Source organism: Austrofundulus limnaeus, unplaced genomic scaffold (assembly GCF_001266775.1).
Source record: "Austrofundulus limnaeus strain Quisiro unplaced genomic scaffold, Austrofundulus_limnaeus-1.0 Scaffold4788, whole genome shotgun sequence".
Lineage (NCBI taxonomy): Eukaryota > Metazoa > Chordata > Actinopteri > Cyprinodontiformes > Rivulidae > Austrofundulus > Austrofundulus limnaeus.
Window position 1 is genome coordinate 1,861 of NW_013957190.1, and position 638 is coordinate 2,498.

A 638-nucleotide genomic window follows, 5' to 3' on the forward strand; every position below is an offset into this window, starting at 1 on the left:
TGTGTGTGTGTGTGTGTGTGTGTGTGTGTGTGTGTGTTGGCTCTTGGGGGCCCTCTGAAGTTTAAACACCAGCGGGGCTCCATTTAAGGAGTGGTCTCAAAGAAACAAAAAGAGAACAAACAGTCGCTTTTTACGACACGCCGTTTAAAAACGCGCCGACCGAGGTGAACGCGCCGCTTTTTAGCGCTCTAATCCCGACTGTCTGCGGCGTAACAGGGTTTAATTTTCGATATGAAGGTGAGCTCCGGCATCTACCGGCTGAACGCTTGCGTCACTTTCAGAAAACCGGTTAATTTGTCATTTGTTTGCCAACTTATGAATAAGCAGAAAAAAACCAGTCCTGCCACTTCAACACGCCTCCAGTGAGAGTAAATATAGAGCACTAGTTTCTGGGAAAACTACAACGACATTTAACTCCTGCATGCAGAATAAAAAAAAACATATACTGTAAGTTTAATCCTCCGTACCTTAGCCTCTTCGTTCACATCCCAGGTGAAGGAGATGGCGTTGTAGGCGATTTCTTCAATGTTGCTAATTGTGTTGAAGCTCTCCTTGTAATCCGCTGCGAGGAAACACACAAACGCAATTTATAAACCTGCATGTTTACACACAAGAGTGGGACCCCCCCCCCCCCACGC